Raw genomic sequence first — 13,945 nt, forward strand, 5'->3', positions numbered from 1 at the left:
AAATTGCCTCTCCGTAGCAAACATTCACAGACTTAAACCACTTATCAAGGGACAACTCTGGGGGAAAAAATTACACATTGTTTTGATGCGAAGAAAACTATGGCGTTTTTCTCTACAGTGGTGTGGGTTAGATTTATTTCTATGCCTTTGAAAAATATGACTGTTTTGATTGAGTTTCATCGAATTCTTCAGCAGAAGATTTCTGCATTGTGTTAGAGTTAGCTGATTTGATTTAGCTGAAGCTGATTTCATATGACGTTTCTTGCCCTATGCTGACCGCATCGTCAGATCAGATCTGAGTGCCAATAGATGGAAATGGCCCTCTATGTAAACCATCCTTAGGGTGGCCTATCAGAGGCGCATCCAATCAACGTCGAGAATCTCGATTTTGGAGTGCTTTTACGCATGAGTCTCTTCCAGATAGTATTTAGTCTAAGCCCTTCATCTCTATTAACATCATCTGTTGGTTTTTAAATTTCAATAGCCTCCAGAATGATGCGAGGGAAATATTTTTTTCTTTGGCAAGGCCCTTTGCGTTTTCAATCACGATTTAATCAATCTACTCCGACGATTCTAACCCGAAAACAATGGAGAGAAATGCGATCCAGCGCTGCAAAAACTTCTTCAGTACGTAGTAGGTTTCTGCTGCATAAAACGCCCAATTGCTTACGTTCAAAATGGAAATCTTCAGCTGATTCATGAACATCAGGATGAAAACTCGTATATAATTACCCTTGCTACAGGGTATTTACCCGGGCCATTCGACTATTGAACCTATTGAGTACAAGTGGTTCTTTTCGAGTTCCTATGGGAGGACACAGGACTGAAGTTCTTCCAAGGTTAGGAGTCGCAGAGGAGAGGAGAGGAGGAAGGGTTGTGGTGTGGAGACTGTTGGCCTCGATGGTTGTTTTGGTGTCTCTCAAGCGCGGGAGAATTTTATCTTTTCCCCCCGAAACACTCCCTTATCTTTCTTCCATTTCGTGGTAAATCACCCTCTCCCACCCACCCCGCATGCGAGCCTTCTTTCCAAACCACTTATAAATTGTATTCCTCAACTTATATACGTCCCTTCCTACTGCTGCCAGACTTTTTTACCGATCCCTATTTTTTTTCACCCTCGGCCTACCCCATTTGCGCCTTTTACTTATTTCTTTCGTCAGTGTTTTTTTTTCTTTTTAATTCTCTCTCGAGTCCCCTCCTCTTCTGTTTGTTAAGTTTATCGCCGTGACATCGCCCACCTTTTTTGGGTCTTGATTTTTTTAAAACTTTTTTTTAGCCTTCTCAGCTTTTGCCTTCACGATATGTATATGTTAGAAGATCACAAATCTTAGTGATAGTCCAAAGAAGGTAGCAGGGAAATCGGCTAATATTATTGATATTTTTCGGCCGATTATATGATGCTTCACTTTCAAGTCACATGTGCCATATTTTAGCAAGAGCGATGAGGTCGCTCCATAAAAGCAATTCCTACCCTACTCTTTTCACTGAGATTTTTTCGTATATTTTGAACTCAGAAAGGGTTCACACAATTTTTGTATTAAGAATATTATACGTTTGTGGCGGCGGGGTAAAGTCCTCGCCTCCCAAACATGAGGTCGCGGGTTCGAGTCGCGCCTGGGTAGCTTTCACCTATCTGCGCGCTTAATTGTTGAATTTATTGAACACTCCGGCTTAAAATGGCCAACATGAGCTGTATTCGGTGGTTTGGGAAAACAATAAATAAATGAAATAAATTTTAAGATATTCCATCTTACAGAGTTTATCAAGGGATGGGAATGGCTTTTTTCATTCATAGGTGAAATGTTCAGCTACTGTCAATGGTGGAGAGGGGGAGAGAGACAGGATAACAAAAATACAGGAACACAGGAAACATATTGAATCAAGAGTTCTATTGTTTTTTTCAACTCACTACTGTTTAAAAAAGCACATTTTCTGGTTGCAAAGGGATATCGTGATAAATACATGGTTGGCAATTTGAGTGCACTTATTGTTTGAATATTTTCTTTAAATCTCTTTAAAATATTCGTTTAACTTCTCGCTGCATGGGTTGATATCTCCAGGTGCATAGCATCGATTCTCTATCAACTCTCTGGAAAGAAGTATGAAATAAATTAATTATGATTAAATTATTTATCACTGTGCAATTGGTTTTATAAATCAATAGGTTTAGATCCATCAGATGTCCAAAGTGTGGAGGAACAATTTTCAAATAAATATTTGATGCCTATCCTGCGTATAGAATTAAGTCCAAGTAGTAAAAATTACACCACCCATCAATTTTGTTTCATGCTTTAGCTAATAGTTTTCTTCAACCTCGAATATTTTTCAACTTATAAAAATCCTGGATCAGGGATTAAAAATTTGCGAATATTCAACACTGAATTTTATCCACTACCTAGTAAAAATGGCTAATTCAGGCACCTGTGGCAACGCCTTAAACTTACTTGAGTAGTTTACTTTAGGTGGCGTTGCCTATGGCATTCTAAAGTTATTCAATCCGCTAACCAAGATGGCAACCGAATATGGTTCATGACGGGGATCGGATATTAATGGCATGAACTCTAGTGATCTTTCTCATTCTATAATTTTCCTGAAGAGTGGGTACCACGTCTACAATTACCTTTACTTTTAGAGACAGTTTAGCGCTGAGTTAGAGGTGTTCTAGGGAGTGGTGCGTGCAGGTCTGGTGGAATAAGTTTCTTTTTTCTACACCCCTTCCAGCCAACCACCTTCTCCGTCTCATTTCTCCCGTCCAACCTCCGAAAGTCCACATCACCCCCACCCCAACCCCACCCCCTCTATGGCTACTAAACTCTTTTTGTCCGCTTCGTCTCCCTTTGGTGCTCGCCCCAACCCCCTTTGGTCGTCTTCGTCTCCTCCGAGGGTGAAGGTCACGACCGAGGATGAGCGTGTGTTGAGAGCGTGGCTGTCTTCTCTTCTTCTTCTGGGGATGGGGATGGGGGGTGTGAGGGAGCGTAGAGAGGGATTTTGGAAGCGACGACTGATGGGCCACGGAGGAGCGGGGGCAGTTTGTCTCTCTTATTTTTTTTTCTTCTTTTTTTCGGAAAATGGAAGAGAAGGGATGGGTTTGTTGTGCGTAGGGAGTATTGCTCCGTTCAAACAGCTGTACCGATACGCCCACTCGAAAGCGACGATGCCCAAGCGCCGCAATCCATACACGAATCCAAGGAACACACACAGAGGGTGGAAAAAAATATTTCACGTAATTATAACCCTGGATAGCTGATGCCAGCATGAACCAAAATAACCAATGATAATTAGGCCGAAAACGCTCCATTTTTAGACAGCAAAAAGTTTTAGCCGAGCTCTTCTTTTGGCCACGAGTTGGCCCTGTTGCCAGATGCCTTGGACGCATCGCAATCTCCCGTAAGCAAAGCATTTGAAGTCATGAATTGCCCAAAGGAACCGGCAACAGGGCGAACTCGCTGTCAATTTCGTGACATAATTTTTCTCCATCCGCGTATCCCTTCCATGTGGTTTTCATTTTTGTCAAAATATACATGCATTATCATTGAATGCGAGTATTTAATATAGACTGAAATAAAAGAGCGATAAGAAAGACGTGTGCTGATCATTTGTTACTACTCATGACAACTTGAAGATTTTTAAATCTCCTGAGCTGTCAAATGCAAAACCGATTTATCATATAGTTACAATATTATTTCGCTGAAATGTTTCGATCATGAGTTATTGCAATAGCACTTCACTATATCTACGGTTTTTCAGAATTACGGTTCATATTCACGGGGAGTAATTACAAGACGATATTGTCCGAAATCGTAAAAATTGTGAACTTAAAGGAAATTGTTACGATTATCGTTATCTTTATCGTATTTTTCCCATCAATTGAGAGCAGCTTACTGACAACAATTGGTACGCTTCGTAAAATAAACATACGCTTTCTCGCACGCCCTTGTGAGTTTACGTCATCATAGGTAAAAAAATTTTTTCATTATATTTTGATACAATTCTAACTCTACCACAGTTTTTTTAACCACAAATAAGCATTTAAGTACGCTTTCGTTGAGTTAAAGTTTCTCCCAGGATTGATTTCGTTTTACTGTAGGTAAGAGTAAAAATAATATGGAAGTAAAATAATGATTTTTTCCATTATCAAGGAAATTTTTTCACCTTTCCATACAAAAAAGGGCAAAGTACCATAAAAAAGCTTGCAATCAAAGCTGCAAGTAATTGTGGAGTAACGCAGTCATTGCTACTTTCCTTTTCCATCATTCTTCATTCTTAAGTCTGTCTTAAGCCTGTCTTTGTCATTTTTATATCTATATCTTCACACATAAATGCATAATGCAGAAAATTATTATGCGACATCCGTGGGTGAGGGGTAAAATAATCACTCAAGGTGATCGTTTAGCACTGTGTAATTTTTACTAATCATTTTAGCTAGCTTTGTTGCATAGGTCACCCACTGTCAGAGAATACGATGTTTATGAACACTCGTTTCCGTGAAAATAAATTATGAAGGGGTTGAGGTAGACATTGTTTGAGTAAAAATAACCACAATGGAATTAAATTAAGCTCTCTCCTTTTATTTTCTCTTGCCCTGCGGTTGTATTTGGCTCAGCTGATGTGGTAGGCGTCGCATTGCGTCCTGGTTAATTTGTTTATCATGCAGCTACCCAAAGAGAAAAGGTAACGCTGTGTATCACTCACCCTTCCGAATTTCACGTACTCTGGTATTATATCAGGAAGGGATCACTTGAGGGAGGGGGTGTGGGTTGGACGGAATTAGAGCGACGACCCACGGGGAGAGAGAATATTTCCAACTCCCTCCTCCACTGGCGCCGCAAACGAAGAAAACAAACCTCGGAATCGAGTGAAGAAACATCTTTCAGATCTTAAGAAAACTGCGGGCACTGTCGAATTATTTTCCATTGCTTTACCTAGTGAGACAAAAACACATATTTATTTATCCTACTATTTTGAAAAAAATTGTGATTGGACTTTGGAATTGAAATATTAATTGATAGCATAATGTCTATAATTGTATGATTTAAGAAGGGAAACGTACAATATGTAGCATAAGACGCGATATGGACAGGCCTTTCTTAACGCAGGTGTAGAGTAAGCCGTATCTCCTTCCTGCAACAATGACGTCCATACGAGCATATAATACATACCCGTTATACTTTACGCAATTGAAATGCTGTCTTTGAGGAAGATCATTCGTGATATGTGATCACTCCGTTGATTTTTTTTCAATTGTAAGCTTTGTATAAAATCTGCAAATATTAGCGATACTTCAATCTCGTATGTTTTGCGACTTTTATATCAATGGTTCCGAATTACTTTGTTGCATTAGAAATTTGAACGCTGCGAAAAACTATTCGAATTTTTATTTCCTTATAAAAAAATTAGTTGATCCCGTCCAATCCGTGAGCGGATTTGGAAGTGTGAAAAATATTGTTGTTCAAATGTGTTAATGTTCAAATCAGCTAAAAAGGCGTCCTTTTTCTCTTTTGGCTTCAAAACTTAAATTAATCATTCACTTGATAGCAACTGCACCCGTTTTCATATCCTTTGAGAATTTCCATACCCGGCAGGTTTCATTTAACCATGCACTTCCAAAGCTCGCTGATCTTCAATTTTTCCCATATTTTTAAACTGAACTATCAAAGTATCTTAATTATTTAAGAGGCAATCACGTTAACGACGAATAATATTTTTTTTGGATTCTCATCTTGTTCAAAATTGTTGGAAAAAATTATATTCCTTTTATGTAAAAAAAGTTCACACATGTCCGTCCATTCCACGAGCGGGTTCTTGCCAGAGTGAAAATATACCTACCGTGTCCGGAGCTGCAAAGAAAGGCTTCTTTTTCCCTCACGTCCAGGAAAATGCTGCGAGTTTGACCACGTCTACCGTTAATCTGCCGACTTCCGTGCCACGCTATCGCCTGAAGAGAACAGCGATGCGATGGCTCGTCCGTGGAGAGGAAAAACACTGTAGTGTGTGGAGGGAAAATTGAGGCTCTTTCTCACCCGCTTCGCCCAACCGCTGGCCAATTTGTTACGATTTCCCTTTTGTACGTGGACGCATGGGCGATGGAAAAAAGAGAGTGTGAAGAACAAAGCTGTCCGTTGCTCGCAGCTTGGATAATCAAGAAGAAACTTGAAGTGCTTATTGGTCAGCGGCGGCTGGATGAATCACGTGATGATAGCCCGTTCGGTTGGAAATAACGAAAGGCGTTATGTGCCGTGCGAGGAGCTGTTTTTTTATTTCATCCGGGAACAGGGCACACATCCGATGCATTTTATACAGGAGTTGGATAGAGGTTTTTTCCCATGGACACTATTTTTATTTCCACATTCTATCGCTGAAATTAATCCGTTGTTTCCGATGATAATCTCGCAATCGATTCAATACATGATGACGGCCTACCAGCTCCACCAATTAAGTCAGGACATTTTTAATCTCGCGATATTACCTTACCTTAGTAGGTACTTCGAAGTGTAGCGCTACATTCAAATGAACAGAAAATTCATTTCAATTTAAAATTTTTACCTCCCAGACATTTTTACGATTCTGATTGCATTGCTATCTCTGTGGTAAGTCACTTATCTCTTTTGCTAAGGATTAAGAATTTCAAAAAAACTCGCATCAAGTTTTTCTAATTTATTCAATTAAAATAGCTACATACCTAAGCCTATATAGGTCCATCCTAATATGTATGATGAGGCTTTCACTGATCCAGTCACTACTATCCTGGGAAAAAGATTTTTCGCCCGTTATAAAAGGAAATTGAGTTACATTTTAAGTCGCTACCTCCCAGAGCGCTGGTTTAACTATTGAAAAAAAGTTACAACAAAGTAGCCAATGCATGTCTTATGCAGTGGCGTAGCCAGGAATTTCGTTCGGGGGGGGGGGTCCAAAACCAGGGATGGGGGAAATTTTTGAAAAACAGGGTACTAAGTAATGGGTTATAAACTAATTTTAACACTTTTTATAATCAAAAAAACTTCTTTGTTAAAGAAATATTTTTTAAGTCATTATTTTTCAATAATTTGTTGTCTTTTATGAAGGAAATTATTGTGTTTTTATATTTCTGGGGGTTTGGACCTCCGGACCCCCCCCCCTTGGCTACGCCACTGGTCTCTTGCATGAGGAGTCACCATTGGCCTTAGCGTAGTCGGTTGCGAAGACATTGTGGGTAGTCTTAAGTCGTTAAATCAAACAATCGACCATGCACCGCAGGAGAAGTGAACATGGAGGGGGATTTGAAATTTTCGTCCGTTTGAAGTGCGTGCAGTGAAGGCGGAGGAATTGATGCTGAGGCGTTGATGGGCGGAGGATAATGAGGCACGAGTCGCGGCCAGAGGTGGAAATGAGTGAGGTCACGGGGTCAGCTAGCTGTAGAGCCAGTTAACGCCCTGTTGACCCAATCAAACTCCATATAAAGACCTTCGACCGGCTCGTGCTCGTGGCACGAAATATACGCCCCCACTAGGCTGCTATTTGCCGTGTTTGACGGTCGTTACGAATGTAAAATGCTCCAGAGATCAAAAACACACCCTATTCAGACCGTAAAGGTAATTATTTGGACTTGTGGCTCTTCTTGGAGCGAAAGAAAGTATTCTGTGAGTTTTTGGTTGGTGGGTGAGCTCCAATATTTCCCCGCGGCGTCCGTTATCCAAATTTATTCAAATAATTTAAGGTAAAATTGCCAAACATCAAATTTTCTAGAGCTTATGTATCAGACGAAAACTTTGTGCGTTCATCCTTATGCGTTTTCGCGGGGTGGAGATTATATATTCAAATGAAAATAGATTTAAATAGTTAATTAACGCGATTGGTATGTTACAGAACGAATGAAACTTACAATTAGATTTGTGAACTTTAAGATGATCATAAAATCCTTGCATTTCATCAGAAGATTAATTCGAGTTCATTCAGGAACTATGGAATTTCATGATTGATATGGAAGTGCAACGGTTATTCGGTCATTAGTTGCAGGTTAGCAATCAATTTCTGTTAGCTGTGTTTACCGTTTGCGAGCTATTTCAAAATTGGTTATATCTCCATACATTATAAATGCGTTCAGCACCTTGCTGGTATCTTTACAATGCATTTGCTATTTTTTTATTTGGCGACATCTTCGTCGTTACTCTCGTAAAATTGTACTGTAGTGCGTTGAGTTCGTTCACACTCTGAAATCACAACCAATCGCTCGTTAGTAAAGCATAACTTTTTGTCAAACACACCTTTGAGTAGGTTGAGTTTTATATACCTTTCTCCCATTTCCAATTGTTTTTTTTCTGTTAAAACGGGAAATCTCTTTATAAAATATATTGCCCCATCATTACTTAAACAGTTTGATATTAGAGTAAATGGTAGTTTGAAGGAGATCATCGTAAAAGAAGGTATGAAAACGGCGAATTATTGCCAACACATTTTTTTTTCTCGATCATTTATGTTGGGGTATTTTTTTACAGCATGACCCTGTCATTATCGTTCTCCAAATTTCTGGGAAGTGAGGAGGATGTCCTCACAAGTTTGAGGAAAGGACGGGAGGGCAGACCGGAGGCGCCACTGTGCTTCCACGAATGAGACCTTGGCGAGTGGCGACGATGAGCTTTTAGAGCTCAAAACGAGAGATTCGAGATAAACAGCGTCGAAAGACGATGAAGAAAATGTGACGCTCAAGGGAAGATGTAGCTCCCTTGGAGTGGCGAACGGAAGTACTTTAGAGTAGTCCCCGTGACAGCGGTTGAATTAATGCTCCCTTATAGTGCTTGAATTTTTGTGTATGTGATAATGGTTAAAATACCCCTACCAAGTGTATGTGTATCGCATACTTGCGTCACTTTTCTTGGTGGAACTCCACATTTAAATGCTTATCGATTAATCACTTAACCAATCAAACACTTTTAGTTTTTATAAAAGTATTCTACCGATTAAGGCAGGTTTCGTGTAGACGTATTATGACATTCTCCCATATCTTCTTGGACTTCTCTCTTAAATTCACAATAAGTCTTACTCCGTACCATTCTATTTAAAAATTCTAATCTCTTCTTTCCTCTCCCTCGTTTACCCAACTTTCTGCAGTCTAACTCTGTTAACGACATTCTCTCCCCTATCAGCACTTAATCTATCCATGCCTTCTCTCTCCTCCGCATCTCACCTAGAAGCCCTCTCTCTTCACCCACCACGTCCAGCACTTCGTCGTTCCTCTTCCAATCCGGCCACTTTACCTTCTCCATTCTTCTCCACATCCACATCTCTACCGCCTGCAGTCTTCTCTCGTCCTCCTTCCTAAGTGTCCATGTTTCCACAACGATTTTTTTATTAAATACCACACATTTTGAAATGTCACCCGCCGTGGTTTCTTGCAGTTGAAACCTGAGACGGTTTAATTTAAAAATATAAGTAGAATTTTATAAATGTTTTGATTAGTTAATATATCTTTAAAGTTTGAGCCTGCAATCAAATCTGTTTCCTCAGTGATGGCATGCTCTTTTGTGGCCAAGGTCTGACGAGGGATATTTTAACACCTGTCGCCGCACTAGTCGGAGACTCCCAGTATATCGTTGGAAGATACCCGGGTACAGGAAAATGCATGAAGATAACAGAGGGGGAGAAGAAAGGTGTGGAATATTTGTCAGTAGAGTTGAATAGAAGGTTTCAAAAGCATTATTAAAAACTATATCGGCGCTGCTCGGGAATGATAGTATCCAGAGGATTGGGAAACGTAGGACTTGAAATTCATGGTCACATGGCAGGATTTCTAGGTAAAGAAATAAATCAGATATGATAATGGTTCACAAATGAAGTAGTAGATTAAAGTAGAGGCTTAACTTACTTGGGAAATTCGAAGAAGATATTTTCTCAGACGACGTTAATCATATCCTTCGTTTACCATCGTACTATAGTAGACGTGATCATGAGAACAAAAGAAATAGACTGCAAAACAGAGAGATTTAAAATGTAATTCTTCCCTCGTACTATTAAGGATAGCAACGTTGTCTCAATTGATAGGATTAATGGCGTCGCTCGCTAGGATCACTCATTGCATGTTTTTTTTCATAGTTCTAACCTTGCATGTATTTGCTCTAGGAATTAACTAACCATTAGCAAGTTTTTTTATGAATAAGCACGTATATTTTTCTAATGTGCGTAATATTTCTATGACCGTGCGGTGTGTATGTGGCGGTCCTCTTGCATGCTGCATGTTGGTGATTTGTCACCCCCTGCCAAACACCCTATAGGTGGCTCGCAGGGTATAATGTAGATGTAGATGAAACGGCAGACAATGGAAAAAAAACCATTTCCGTATACCGCACTTCGGAATACCTTATACATTTCACGCTCCACAGCATTGATTATTATGAGCGTTCGTAAGTGAACAGACCAATAACGTCGTATGAACGCGTACCCCTGCAACAAGGTTTGCACCAAAAGGAATAATAGTCAAGTATAGAAACTTAGAGATATGTTTTCCCGTTGAGCGTGTCAAGAGTTGAGCCTACCCGGCAGGATGTACAACTAAAAATGTGGCATGTCGTGGCGTCAGAAACGGTAATGAGAAAACGACGCAAAGGATGCGTTGGACACAACCAGAAGTATAAACATTACAGGCTTTCAGACCGTGGGATGTGCCTATGTGCCATCTTTGGTCGCAGTCAGCATAGCCGTATGGAAATGTATGGCGGACAGATAAATAGATCTCTTTTTCATTAAAAAAAATTGATTGTTTTCAGTGGAATTTGTGGATCCAATCCATCAATGACGCAGCAAGGGGGGGTTTTGAGGGATAAAACCCTCCCCAGAGCTCAGAGAATTTTTAAAGTTTAATCCATTTTACTTATCTGGAGCAGTATTACTTGTAGAATAAAGATAGGACTTATCACATATCCCTCAGAAAGCCGTAAAACTCACCATTTTGAACCATTATTCTTCAAATTTTTCTGGAGGAGGGCCCCCGAAACTCATGCTTACCCTGGTGGGTATGCAATACTCCCACGCCCGTAAGTATTAGTGGCGCCTAAAACCCCCCCTAGCCTTAATTCCTAGCTGCGCCCCTGCAATCCATCATAAGTGAAAGAAATGTTTCAGGTTCCACTGAAAAACTTTTGACCTCATCGGTGAAGATATCTCGGGTTTCACACCGAGTGACGCTATTCATCTTTTCTTCCAACGTTTTCAGCAGCAACAGGCTCATGCTCTTCAGGGATCCATGGCTCCAAGTGCCATACCGTTCAAAATTGCCGTTTTATGTACAATTAAAATGAGACATCATTTAGTACGAGCGTAAGACCCGACTGCACTGAGGATAACTGCTGTCTACGCCATAAGTACACATTTTGTGATTCTTAATAGTATGTTTTTACACTATCTGAATTTTTTTTGTAGTATGATATATTAATTCCTTCACTTTTACTCTGCAGCTAAATTTAATCGAGCAAAATCATGTGTCTTAGTGAAGCCTTTGATATATATTGCAGAGTTTTACGTCTAGTTTCATGATATAGGAAGTGCTTTGTTGTTTATTTGCCATCGACGATCTGCTTGTTGGCGTTACAATTATGTGTATTTTATGTTCGACTTCTCTCCTCAACATACCAAATGCTGTTCCTCATCGGCTGCTCTACTTATTATCTTGGTTATGCGTGGCAAAAAATACACAAGACAGCTATTAAAAACTATTATGTTTTGATGAAATGCAATTTATTTCGCCCCAACTGTAACCTTTGGCCTTCAAAACAGCTTACTATTGAGAATCTTCCGTCTTTTTTTTCAATTTTTTTCTCAAAAATGTCCTTAAATTTGTGATTTGTTTAAAGGAGGATTTGTATGAAATCACTGCATTAGCGTTGTGCCGGAAATAAATTTGATAGCTTTGCTGATTGAGTAGCTCATTGATGCGGAATCAATTATTTCTCCGAGTAGTTAGGTATGTTGTTTCCAAAGGAGATAATGAAAGACTCACACTCGAGGAAACAAAATAGAGGAAGAAAGGAAAAAATGGGGGGAGGGGGAGGGAACAGGAAGGCGCCAGTGGTTGTCACGGATGCGTGCATGAGAATGGAGTGGAATTAGTCTCAATGCCGTCACACAAGGTGTGATCAAAAAAAGACCGGACTGATATTATAACTTGTTTATTTCGACGGATACAGCTTAATCGAACTTGTCGCCCTCAAAGTACATTGCATTGGCTGACGACACACCTTTGCGAACGTTTCTCCCTTCTCTCGAACCCTGCTTTGTAAGCCACTCCTCTTCAGGTCCGCCGTACAATTAGTTTTAATGTCCGCAATAGAGACGAATTGGTGCCCTTCCAAGGTTGATTTTAACTATGGAAACAAAAAGAAGTCTAATGGAGCCACGTTTGGAGAGTAGAGTGGCTTCGGGATCTCAGAAGTTCTGGTTTTGGCCAAAAACTCTGTCAAGATCTGTGTGTGAGCCAGCGCGTAATCGTGGTGGAAACGCCATCATGAGTCGTCATGCCCAAAATGTGCATTAAAATTGTCTAACAGTATCCAAAACTAATGTTCACCTCTTCGGCTACCTCCCTAACATTTAAAAAGAGATTTATCAATTCCAAATCGATCATCAATTGGACATGGCTGGGGTCTGTCGTTCTGGAACTCCGCCCCGTTCGCGACTCTCTACCTGTCGAGGTTCTGTCCGATTGAAAACGACTGCGCCTCTCAAAACACTTGCTTCGACTAATAGCTTCATTAAAAAAGGGTTAATTATCAGCAGTGGCGCCGACTCTATGGGGCCTGGGGGGGCCCGAGCCCCCCCAAAAATGTTGATCGTTACAGATGTGAGGAAAAATGCGTCAGGCTTGTCGATTTTCCCCAGAGTTTCCAGATATCGAGATTCGAGTGATCAGGGTTCTAATGTTGATCATATGACTCTTATAAAATGTTTAAAAAACTTAAAAATTCACTACTAATAAAATTTACCGGGGCAAGGTCCCCGGTTTGGCCCCCCCCAATATTTTTTGTAAGTCGGCACCCCTGATTATCAGTTCTAAACATCTCCGTAACTTTTTCCAAGTTTGAAACAAAATTTCTCACACATACGCTGTTCCTGCATTGCTGCCGTTGCACGCGGCGACGAACAGGTTGAGACACGTACCGCTGCTGCTAAGTAACGACTTGACGTGAACAAACGCAACACCTCTCGTTTTAGTCGTCATATATGTCGCAAGATGGCGCACTTTTGTTACATTTAGATCCGTTGAACGGTTTGCGCAGAATTAAATCAGTCCGGTCTGTTTTTTACCACACCTTGCATGTGACGAGTATTAAATAGAAAAAAAACGGAAAAAAATAAATACGCACACAGGTGGAACAATTGCAGGAAACTGTGTATTTATAGAAGTCAAACGGTGAACTACTCCCGCGCCGTTAGGGTAAAATTTGATTTCTTTTATTTTCTATCACACGCCAGGAAATCTGGTGAGACGGTATTCGCAGTGTTTCAAACCTTGCTCTTACCCTACATTGCCATGCCAAGAAAGTAATGGAGAAAATTGATTGTACGAAATATACAGTTTTCGGCGTGATTCTGTGAAAATGGTTGATATTAAACATAGTTAAATCACTTCGTCTTAATCAAAACTTTTTGATTTCCACCGACCTTGGTCAACCTTGAAATTGGCATTATTTTCTAATGGCACAGTCCTATTGAAACAAAAATTGTGGAAATAACACTAAAGGACTTCATTGAAAGTTAAACAATTAAAAAAAATCGATTGAATAAGATAAATTTTTTGAGATATTTGTGATCCTTCAAAAAAGTTCTTGTGTCTTGCAAGGACTCGTCGTTACTTTTTGGTATCGTTACGCTTTAGTTAATATTGTGAGCTAAATAAACGTAAACGCAGCGAATCAGTGATCTGACTTTCGAAAATTCTCTAATGCATAATTTAATCCTTGCATGTATCTGCGGCTTATTT

The sequence above is a fragment of the Ischnura elegans genome, chromosome 4 (genome assembly GCF_921293095.1).
Source record: "Ischnura elegans chromosome 4, ioIscEleg1.1, whole genome shotgun sequence".
In the NCBI taxonomy this organism is placed as follows: domain Eukaryota; kingdom Metazoa; phylum Arthropoda; class Insecta; order Odonata; family Coenagrionidae; genus Ischnura; species Ischnura elegans.